General features: G+C 46.3%; 1 long non-coding RNA gene across 2 annotated transcripts; it reads left to right on the top strand.

The window, feature by feature from the left end:
- The first annotated feature begins 407 nt into the window (after nt 1-407).
- Nucleotides 408-10,784, top strand: LOC129051241 (uncharacterized). 2 transcript variants are annotated; one of them, XR_010138108.1, is made up of 3 exons: nt 408-730; nt 1,257-3,136; nt 10,645-10,784. It is a non-coding gene; the product is annotated as an uncharacterized LOC129051241 (long non-coding RNA). The 2 variants fall into 2 exon arrangements; XR_010138109.1 differs by lacking the exon at nt 10,645-10,784 and adding an exon at nt 3,734-8,651.
- Nucleotides 10,785-11,084: the final 300 nt, after the last annotated feature.

Raw genomic sequence — 11,084 nt, 5'->3', positions numbered from 1 at the left:
AGCGGGGCAGGCCACTGCTCTTTCAAAGGAGGAGGAAAGCAGAGGGCTCACGGATCAGTGAGTTTTCAGCGACACCACGCCTTGAGGGCCATGGGATCATTGTGTGCTGCAGCCAGGCCCTGCCGGCCTCACCCCATGTGGTGAGCCCATCCTTTGTCACCCGGAGGGGTCCAAAATCGCTTCTGAAGAGGAGTCCAGAGAACCCAGCAGGCGCCCTGAAGCTCCCCCTCCATCGGTGGAAGTCGGCTCAAGGAGGTCTTGAAGACGGGACTCCTGGGGGCTTGACCCTGGGACACCTGCGGCCCCCTCTCCCACGCGGCCCAAACTGGACCCCGGCTCCATCCGCAGCCGCGGCTGCAGCAGGAGCTCCGACTGCCGCCGCGCAGCCACCCTTATTTAAAGGGGACGCAGCCTGCCTGACTGCCAGGAGCCGAGCGCCAGTAGGCCCAGCCAATGCGCATGCGCGAGGCGCGCGCCCATTCTCCCGTCACAGTGCTTCCCACGGTTGTCTTAGAAACCAGTCCCCGAGGCTTGGCAACACGGGAGCCCTCCGTGACAGCGCTTGGGTGTCGGGCCTCCTAGGCTCCGGCCTGACCTCTCCACGGGGTCCACGGCAACGTCTCCGGCCGCCAGGAGTCGCAAAGGGCCGAGCAGCGTGACGAAACCACACGGGGAGTCGGGGGGAAGCAGCACGGCATCCCAGCCTCAGGCCTGCCCGGACGGTGTTCGGGTGAGTCTACCCAGAAGTCGTGCCCCCGTGATGTCGACGACAGGTCCGCCTGCGTGCCCGAGGGCTGTTCTCTCACCCGAGGGTCCTTGCGGTCGAGATCAGAACCCGGCAGCCGCAGGGGTTGCCTGGGGCCGTGTATTTCTCTGCCACCGCTGTAGGACTGTGTGTGTGCGTGTGTCTCCCACTCTCCCTTCTCTCTCTGTCTCACCCTCTGTGTGCTTCTTTCCCTCTCTCTGTCGGTTTGTGTGTGTGTGTGTGTGTGTGTGTGTGTGCGTGTGTGTGCACGCGGCCCTGTGCGTCTGTGTCTTTGGAGGAATGTGCCCTGTGCGTCAAAAAGGGATGTCTTTTATGTCGGCCGGTCTTTGATGAGCCTCTTTCTGCCTCTCTCCCTGGGTCCTGTGGCCGGCTGTCCGTCGCTTTGGCGCCGGTTCCACTTTGGGTCTGTGAAAGCCTCGATCACGTGAGCGGATGCTTGGGGCTGGAGCAATGGAAGTCTCATCCCCATCCTGAGAGGCCTCTTTCCTAGGATCCAGGGCACCACACTCCAGCCAGCCCAGGACAAAAGCCCCACAGGAGCACATGGTCCCGCAGGAGACGATCAGACCCGAGTCCAAGAAGATGGTTGTACCTTTCCACGGCTCTTCTCTGCGAAATGAAGCCACACCACCACACAGTCTTCAAGAGGAAGCCGGGAATGGGAGACGGCAACAATCCCTGTCCCTGGAACGCTGGCCTCTCTGGACAAGCCACCCGCTTCCCACCCCTCCCCTTATGCCCGTGGCGGTGGCTCGGCGCCGTATCCTGCCTGGGCTCTGGCCTCTGCTCTGTCCTCCCTCTTGCTCTGTCTCCCCTGTCTCTGAGCGGCCTAGATGCCTCTTGGTCTGGCTGAATATCTTCCACGAAGATCACTTCCCCGTCCATCAGGGAGACACTTCCTAGAGATCCGTGTCGTGACTGTTTCTCTCTCCAAACCTGTTTCTGCTGCATTGGGCAGGTCTGATGACCCTGGAGCTCTTGGCTTCCATACGTGTCTCAGACAGGGAAGCTTCCTTGGTCTCCATGTTTCACCTCATGGCTGGGTGGATTGCCTAGAATGAGCGCTAGGCCACCGTGACTGGCCTTGTCTTCTAGGACAGGTGGTGTCGCATTTCCTCTGCTCTTCCTGTCTCACTCTTGAGGGACATCCTCTCCTCTGCTCAAAGGTGGACCGACTCCCTGAATCTTTTGGCTGTAACGAATGTCAGGAAACTAAGGGACTACGCGGGGACTGGGGCTGGGGCCGGGTGCAGGGGAGGTCGCGTCAGGGCTAGCTTGGCGGTGGAGGGTTGGGAGTGGGGTGAATGTTGCCGAAACCTCCGTGCTCCTCTGGCCGGCCTTTCAAGATGTGGCTTGGGCTGAGGCACAGGCCCCGTCCAGGTTCCCAGGTCTTCTTTGAGTTCCCTTGGCACTCGGGGAAAGGCCACTCGTTCCCCCTTTCCACCGGGCACATGCCTGGACACCATTGTTGGTTGCGCCATCGCCCCTTATGCCTCCGGTGACATACATTCACGCCATCTGCTCTGGGATACGCCAGTGCCACGCGTGATCGCATTGTCTCCACCTCGGATTCGCCCCGTCCCTGTCTGCACGTGTCCTGGAAAGCGGTGTCGGCTTGCAGGAGCCCCAGGGCTTTTAGAAGCGGGGCAGGCCACTGCTCTTTCAAAGGAGGAGGGAAGCAGAGGGCTCACGGATCAGTGAATTTTCAGCGACACCACGCCTTGAGGGCCATGGGATCATTGTGTGCTGCAGCCAGGCCCTGCCGGCCTCACCCCATGTGGTGAGCCCATCCTTTGTCACCCGGAGGGGTCCAAAATCGCTTCTGAAGAGGGGTCCAGAGAACCCAGCAGGCGCCCTGAAGCTCCCCCTCCATCGGTGGAAGTCGGCTCAAGGAGGTCTTGAAGACGCAACTCCTGGGGGCTTGACCCTGGGACACCTGCGGCCCCCTCTCCCACGCGGCCCAAACTGGACCCCGGCTCCAGCCGCAGCCGCGTTTGCAGCAGGAGCCCCCACTGCCGCCGCGCAGCCGCCCTTATTTAAAGGGGACGCAGCCTGCCTGACTGCCAGGAGCCGAGCGCCAGTAGGCCCAGCCAATGCGCATGCGCGAGGCGCGCGCCCATGCTCCCCTCACAGTGCTTCCCACGGTTGTCTTAGAAACCAGTCCCCGAGGCTTGGCAACACGGGAGCCCTCCGTGACAGCCCTTGGGTGTCGGGCCTCCGAGGCTCCGCCCTGACCTCTCCACGGGGTCCACGGGAACGTCTCCGGCCGCCAGGAGTCGCAAAGGGCCGAGCAGCATGAGGAAACCACACGGGGAGTCGGGGGGAAGCAGCACGGCATCCCAGCCTCAGGCCTGCCCGGACGGTGTTCGGGTGAGTCTACCCAGAAGTCTGTGCCCCCGTGATCTCGAGGACAGGTCTGCCTGTGTGCCTGTGGGCTGCTCTCTCACCTGAGGGTCGTTCTCGTGTAGAGCAGAACCCCGCTGCCTCAGATGTTGCCTTGGGGTGTGGAGTGTGTCTGTGCCACTGCTATATGACTGTGTGTTTTTGTTTGTGTGTGTGTTTGTGTCTCCTATTCTCTCCTCTCTCTCTGTCTCTTACTCTTTCCCTCTCTCTGTCTGTTTGTGTCCTTGTGTGTGTGTTTGGACGAATGTGCCTTGTGCTCCAAAAATGCTATTTTTGCATGTCGTCTGGTCTTTGTTGAGCCTGTTTCTGGGTCTCTGCCTGGGTCATGTGGCCGGTTGTTTATCGTTTTCTCGGCGGTTCCACTTTGGGTTCGTCAAGACCTCGACCACGTGATGAGATGCGTCTGTCCCGGGGCAATTGAAATCTCATCCCCAACCTGAGCGGCCTCTTTTCTAGAATCAATGTGACCACACTGCAGCCAAGAACAAAATCCTCACAGGAGGTCATTTTTCTGCAGGGGTGGAGCCAACCAAAGTCAAAGAAGATTCTTGTATCTTTTCACAGCTCTTCTCTGAGAACGAAGCCACACAACGATACAATCTTGAAGAAGAAGCTAAGAATGGGAGATGGCAACAATCCCTGTCACTGGAACACTGGCCGCTCCAGACAAGTCACCAGTTTGGCACCCCTCCCCTTATGCCTGTTCCGATGGCATGGTGCTATATCCTGCCTGGGCTCTGGCCTCTGCTCTGTCCTCCCTCTTGCTCTGTCTCCCCTGTTTCTGAGGGACCTTGATGTTTCTTGGTCTGTCTGAATGTCTTCAACAAAGATCACTTCCCAGTCCGCCAGGGGACACTTCCTGGAGATCCGTGTCATGATTGTTTCTCCCTCCAAACCTGTTTCTGCTTGATTAGCCAGGGTTGATGATCCTGGGGCTCTTGGCTTCCATACGTGTCTCAGACAGGGAAGCTATCTTGGTCTCCATGTTTCACCTCATAGGTGAGTGGATTGCCTAGAATGAACAGTAGGTGACCATGACTGGGCTTGTCTTCTAGGGCAGGCACAGTGTCGCATTTCCTCTGCACTTCCTGTCTCATTCTTGAGAAACATCCTCCCCTCTGCTCGTGGGTGGACTGACTCCTTGAATCTTTTGGCTGTAACGAATGTCAGGGATCCAATGGGACTGGGCTGGGGCTGGAGCTGGATGCAGGGGAGGTTCCGTCAGGTCTACCTGGACATTGGAGGATTGGGGGTGGATTGAACTTTGCAGAAACCTCTTTACTCCTCCAGCAGGCTTTTCAAAATGTGGCTTGGACTCATGCAATAAGAAATTTAGGGGTTGAAAGGGCCCCTTTTTCATTGGCACTCTGGGTAACATCGCTTCAGCACAATCTTATGGTAGAGAAGCCTTATCAAATTTGCAGTCCTTCAGGGCTCTTAAAGATGCTTGATAAATGATTAGGGAAATAAGAACAAAATTGAAAGGAAAAGGAAGTCCAAGGACCTGCCCCAGAAGAATCATAGATATGTTTGAATACTTATTCATTATTTGCCCCAGATAGAAAATGTTTTTTAATCAAAAGGCAAAAGTTATAATGAGAAAGATAATATTGCCTGGGGCAATGTTGAGACAAATAAGGTAAAGATCAACCAAATGCCCTGAGTCCTTTGTCCCAAACCCTGCTGGGGACCCAAATACTTTTGATATAGCATCTTTCTACCTGAGGAATGCAAAGAGAATAATACTCATAAGCAAAGAGCCTCTGTTTTCCAATAGGACTGACTCTAACTATGTGAAGAACTGCTACATATTCTACAGTGCTTGATAGGCGGTTCCCATCTGACAGGAGCTGTTTGGCTTGTGGATAGCAGTTCCAAGATTAACAAATGACATCATGTTTGAAAGCCACTGCTCTTATTACAGAAGAGTCAAGCAAATGTTTTTATTTTGAGTTATTTATAGTTTAGAAAAATTGGGTGAAGTGTGTTTTTGTGAGCAAATTTATTTTTCTCTAGTTTCTCCATAATTTGAAAGCTGTGAGTATTCTGATTAGGTGACAACATAGTCATTTGCTTAAGTACATCTTTTATTGTAAAATGAGACAAATGGAGACACTGGTTATTTTACCCAGGCTTTGACTAGAATAACTTAATTTTAGGTAAATTCCAACAAACCCAACTTAAGAGAAGCCTATATGACCAATTAATTGTTTCTGCACTTTAAGTGAATACTCAGGCTGTACTAGTCCCTTCTCACACTGCTATAAAGATATTACTTGAGACTGGGTAATTTATAAACAAAAGAGGTTTAACTGACAGTTCTGCATAGCCGGGGAGGCCTCAGAAAACTTACAGTTACGATAGAAAGGAAAGTAGGCACCTTCTTCACAAGGTGGCAGGAGAGACTGTGTGTGTGTGTGTAAAGGATAAAATGTCAAACACTTATACAATCATCAGATTTCATAACTCACTATCATGAAAACAGCATGGGTGAAACAACTCCCATGATACATTCACCTCCCACCAGGAGGGATGACAATTTGAAATGAGATTTGGGTCAGGACACAGAGTCAAGCCATATCACAAGCCAACCATAATAAGCCTAAAACTTATTTTTCACACAAATTGTTCTCACTATGACTTCTCTTTAATAAAAAAGGAGAGCTAGAGAGAGACAGAGAGATTGTTTCAAGGGAAAAGGGTAATGCTTGTTACTAAATGTCAGCTCTGGCTTTTATTTTATGGAGTACAAATTGAATCATAAAATTTTTATATTTTATTTTATTTTCCTTTAAGTTCCAGGATACATGTGCAGAATGTGCAGGTTTGTTAAGTAGGTATACACGTGCCATGGTGGTTTGCTATACCTATTGACCCATCCTTTAAGTTCTATTCCCTCACCCCTCACCCCCCAACAGGCCCTAGTGTGTGCTTTTCTGCTCCCTGTGTCCATGTGTTCTCATTGTTCAACTCCCACTTATGAGTGAGAACATGTGGTGGTTGGTTTTCTGTTCCTGTTTTAGTTTGCTAAGGATGATGGCTTCCAGTTTCATCCAAGTCCCTGCAAAGGGCATGATCTCATTCCTTTTATGGCTGCATAGTATTCCATGATGTATATGTACTACATTTTGTTTATCCAGTCTATCATTGATGGGCATTTGGACTAGTTCCATGACTTTGCTATTGTAAATAGTGCTGCAATAAACATATGTGTACATGTATCTTTATAGTAGAATAATTTATATTATTTTGGGTATATATCCAGTAATGGGATTGCTGGGTCAAATGGTATTTCTGGTTTTAGATCCTTGAGGAATCATCATACTGTCTTCCACAATGGTTGAACTAATTTACATGCCCACCAACAGTGTAAAAGCATTCCTATTTCTCCACAGCCTGGTCAGCTTCTACTGTTTCTTGATTTTTTATTAATTGCCATCCTGACTGGTGTGAGATGATATCTCGTTGTAGTTTTGATTTGCATTTCTCAAATAATCAGTGATGTTGAGCTTTTTTTATATGTTTGTTGGCCATGTAAATATCTTCTTTGGAGAAGTGTCTGTTCATGTTCTTTGCCCATTTTTTGATTGGGTTGTTTGTTTTTTTCTTGTGAATTTGTTCAATTTCCTTGTAAATTCTGGATATTAGACCTTTGTCAGATGGGTAGATTGCAAAATTTTTTTCCCATTCTGTTGTTTGCCTGTTCACTCTGATGATAGTTTCTTTTGCTGTGCAGAAGCTCTTTAATTTACTTAGATCTCATTTGTCAATCTTGGCTTCTGTTGCAGTTGCTTTTGGCATTTTTGTCATGAAGTCTTTGCTCATGCCTATGTCCTGAATGGTATTGCCTAGGTTTTCTTCTAGGGTTTTTATGGTTTGGGGCTTGACATTTAAGTCTTATGTTTAAGGTTTAAAGTCTTAAGTTTAAGATTTAAGGAAGGGTTCCAGTTTCAATCTTCTGCATATGGCTAGTGAATTTTCCCAGCACTATTTATTGAATAGGAGATTCTTTCTTCATTGCTTCTTTTTGTCAGGTTTGTTGAAGATCATATGGATGTAGATGTGTCGTGTTATTGCTGAGGTCTCTGTTCTGTTTAATTAGTCTATATGTCTGTTTTGGTACCAGTACCATGCTGTGTTGGTTAGTGTAGCCTTGTAGTATAGTTTGAAGTAGTGTGATGCCTCCAACTTTGTTCTTTTTGCTATTCCAAACAATTGAAAAGGAGTGACTTCCCCCTAACTCATTTTATGAAGCCAGCATCATCCTGATACCAAAATCAGGAAGACACACACACACACACACACACACACACACACACTTCAGGCCAATATCCCTGATGAACATTGATGCACAAATCCTCAATTAAATACTAGCAAACCAAATTCAGCAGCACATCAAAACACTTATCCACCACAATCAAGTCAGCTTCATCCCTGGGATGCAAGACTGTTTCACCATGCACAAATAAATAAACATAATGAATCAACATAAACAGAACCAAAGACAAAAACCACATGATTATCTCAATAGGTGCAGAAAAGGCATTTGATAAAATTCAACACCACTTCATGTTAAAAACTCTCAATAAACTAGGTATTGATGGAACATATCTCAAAATAATGAAAGCTATTTATGACAACCCTACAGCCAATATCACAGTCAATGGGCAAAAGCTGGAAGCATTGCCTTTGAAAACTGGTACAAGACAAGGAAGCCCTCTCTCACCACTTCTTTTCAATGTAGTATAGGAAGTTCTGGCAAGGGCAATCAGGCAAGAGGAAGAAATAAAGGGTATTCATATAGGAAGAGAGGAAGTCAAGTTGCCTCTGATTGCAGAGGATATGCTGTTATATTTAGAAAACTCCATAATCTCAGCCCCAAAACCCCTTAAACTGATAAGCAACTTCAGCAAAGTCTCATTATATAAAATCAATGTCCAAAAATCACAAGCATTCCTTTACACCAACAATAGACAAGCAGAGAAACATATCATGAATGAACTCCCATTCACAATTGCTAAAAAAATGAATAAAATACCTAGAAATACAGCTGACAAGGGATGTGAAAGACCTCTTCAAGGAGAACTACAAACCACTGCTCAAGGAAATAAGAGGACATAAACAAATGGAAAAACATTCCATCCCCATGGATAGGAAAAATCAATACTATAAAAATGGCCATATTGCCCAAAGTAACTTATAGATTCAATGCTATTCCCATCAAACTACCACTGACATTCTTCACAGAATTAGAAAAATCTACTTTAGATTTCATACAGAACCAAAGAAGACCCCGTATAGCCAAGATGATCCTGAGAATCCTGAAAGTTTTCATAGTTAAATAATCTTCTAATGAGTACAAGATTATCATTTTTCTTCATATTTTCAGTTGGTGACCTAATGAAATAGGGTATTTTTTCTCTTTTGACACACAAGTACTCTTCTGATGGTCAAAATATTAATGTTATTTATCTCTCCTTGTTTCACTTCAAAGGAAACCAGAATCATGGCATTCTGAAGATTAGAGATGCAAATCTCCATTATTTGGCATCCCACTGGACCCGATCTGTTTTTCATTGCAAATGACCCACTGCTAAGACTATGCAAGGACCCTCCCTCTAGGCCCAGAGACTGTTGCAGAAGAGATGGGTGCATGAGATTGTAAGGGCTGGTTTTGAGGGATACAGTTAGCTCAGACACTCCAAATCAAGGAGAGTACATAGGTGCCTAAACAGCTTGTAAAACAAAGAACTTTGCTTTCTCAGCTATTATGTGGCACCTTTTTATCCACCCCAACCATGAAAAATGTCCTGCTTCCTGAAATTAAAAGAAAATAATTATTAAGAGGATAAAGATACCTCATAACCAAGCCTCCTGGGCATAATACTCCCAGTTATAAGTTTTGCAGATATAGATATTTAGATATATAAAATTATTTTTTAGAAAAATGTATATGTTTTGTATAGTTAACCACTGTAAGTCTGTAATTAAAACCAAGATTATAGTAGTTCAAGGCATAGAAGTGAAAGAAAAGTCAATTTTTGTAAACTCGTCATTGGCTTTTTGTTTTTGGCTCTTTACTTTAAATAAATCTTTTAAGGGGTAATGAATGCCTGCCCGAGTCCATTCCTATCTTTCCTAGAACACTTACTTGTCTATAAGTATTTTGACTTCAAGTCCCTCCACCATAGGGAGTCTCACTGAAGGACAGGATGGACACAGGGCAGGCAGATATGCCACCCAAGCAGTGCTGGGAGAAAAAAATTAATAGCCATTGATGCTGACGCTGGCAAATATTGGCCATAAAGGGAAGAATGTAAACCAAAAATAAAATTCTAAGCCCTTCAACCATCTGAATGTACCCCTCCTCTCGGCCATGGGGATTCCAGAGTGAAACTGAAAATCTTGTTCAGGCCATGATGGAAGAGAGCATTGGACATGCATCATTATATTTCTCCAGCATTAACATCAACACAGACCTTAAGACATCAACATCAGACCTAAGAGTCTGATCAGAAATATTTAACATCTATTTTCTCTGAAGCCTGCTACCTGGAGGCTTTATCTGCCTGATAATATCTACATTTCTCCAACCGCTTATCTTAACCCAGACATTCCTTTCTTCTGATAATAACTCTTTCAACCAATTGCCAATCAGAAAATTTTAAAATCTACCTATAACCTGGAAGTCCCCACTTCAAGATGTCTTGCCCTTCCAGACTGAAACAATATATACCTTACATGTATTGACTGATGTCTCATGTCTCCCTAAAATGTGTAAAACTAGGCTGTGCCCTGACCATCTTGTGCACATGTTCTCAGGGTCTCCTGAGGGCTGTGTCATGGCCCATTGGTCACTTATATTTGGCTCAGAATAAATCTCTTCAAATATTTTAGAGTTTCACTCTTTTTGTTGACCAGTCACTCCCTAGTAAGCTTAGGAGCGGGGATCTGACAGCAACAATTTCATGCTCAGAAACAGCATTCTCTCATCCAGTGTCCCCAGGCTCTGCAGAACCCAGGGTCCTGGTATCCATAACTCAAGGAAATGGGAAGGAGTCACGGAGCTCTTGGGCTTTCTCATTCTCTGAAAATGGGCAATTGATAACTAGCCTTGATTTTGTTTAGAAGTATAAATAAATGTCACATTTCTAAGCAAAATCAAGTCTAGTTTCAAACGTGTGAAAGGAAAATAGAAACTTGGGATCCCAATTCACTCTGCCAAAAGGAGAAAGTTAAGCTGAAAGCTGAGTCATGCAAGAAGCTGACTTTCCTTTTGCTCCTAAGCACACAGCTCCAGATAGAAGGTTAAATATCCCCACAGGTAGGTGCTCTGTCCTCATCTTACCTTATGTGAAGTGCTGATTTACTGAGCATAAGATGAATACAAAATTGACTATTCCCCTGCCTTATCCTTTTCTTTTGCAATGTGTGGATTCAGTAATGTGACCATACCTTTCCTCTTTCCCCTCCAGCACACTCTTCCCCTTTAAACGTTGAAGCCTCAGCATCATCTTTGGAGAAAGGCACAGACCACAGATTGTTTCTATGATTCTGTGTTTTTTCCTTCCAACTTGTCCTTAATCTTGGCAAAATAAACTTCTAAATTGATTGAGACCTGTCTCAGATACTTACTTGTTTATGAATATTAGAAGCAGTTTGTGTTCTCATCGTGTATGTTATTACAGCTATCCCTTGTTATCCAACCTTTTACTATCAAGCTCAATAATTGAATAAAATCAGATAACTTTTTAGGTGAGTCCCTTTCTATATAAATTCTTGCTATTCATACTGGAGCTACATTCATTTGGATAGTGCTTTCCCTCCTGAGTCAAGCTTGGTGCTTAACTCTCCCTATCCAAATCAGAAGCCAAATAGACTTGGAAGGTTCAGGCAGTCAGTGTACACAGAACAT

The sequence above is a fragment of the Pongo abelii genome, chromosome 19, assembly GCF_028885655.2.
Source record: "Pongo abelii isolate AG06213 chromosome 19, NHGRI_mPonAbe1-v2.0_pri, whole genome shotgun sequence".
Classification (NCBI taxonomy): Eukaryota; Metazoa; Chordata; class Mammalia; order Primates; family Hominidae; genus Pongo; species Pongo abelii.
This window is presented reverse-complemented; position numbering and strand designations above follow the sequence as displayed.